This window comes from Galeopterus variegatus, unplaced genomic scaffold (assembly GCF_000696425.1).
Source record: "Galeopterus variegatus unplaced genomic scaffold, G_variegatus-3.0.2 Scaffold2118, whole genome shotgun sequence".
NCBI lineage: Eukaryota > Metazoa > Chordata > Mammalia > Dermoptera > Cynocephalidae > Galeopterus > Galeopterus variegatus.
In genome coordinates, this window is record NW_007728229.1 from 302085 (window position 1) to 302833 (window position 749).

The window sequence follows — 749 nt, forward strand, 5'->3', positions numbered from 1 at the left end:
TTAACATCAGGAAAAAGTCCTCTCTGCTCTCACCATGCTCTCTGCTCTCATCTCAACACAGTGATGGAAGCTCTAGCCAGCGCAATAAGAAAAGAAAAGGAATAAAAGGCATACAGATTAAAAAGGAATAAATAAAACAGTCCCTATTTAGAGATTACATGGTTATCTACACAGAAAATTCCAATGAATCTACTAAAAAAAATTCGTAGAACTAATAAGTGAATTCAGTAATGTCTTAGGACACAATATAAACATACAAAATCAGTTATATTTTTATATACCAGCAGTGAGCATATGGATACTGAAATTAAAACTACAATATAATATAGTTACTCAAAAAATAAGACAATTAAACACTTAGATGTAAATCTAACAAAACATATATGTCTTTTATGCTGAAAATAACATAACACTGATGAAAGAAATAAAAAATCTAAATTAATGGAGAAACATGGAAGACTCAACGTAGTAAAGATGTTAATTGTCTCCAACTTGCTATAAAGCTTTAATACAATTCCTACCAAAGTACTGGCAAGAATTTTTGCAGCTATAGACAATATTACTCTAAAATTTATATGGAAAGGCAAAGAAACTAGAATAATTAAAACAGCTTTGAAAAAAGAATATAGTGGAAGAAAATAAGCTACCCAATTTCAAGACTTATTATACAGCTACAGTAATCAGGACTGTGTAATATTAGAAGAGGGATAGTCATGTCTCATATAGACAGAGAAGCCAGATTCATACCC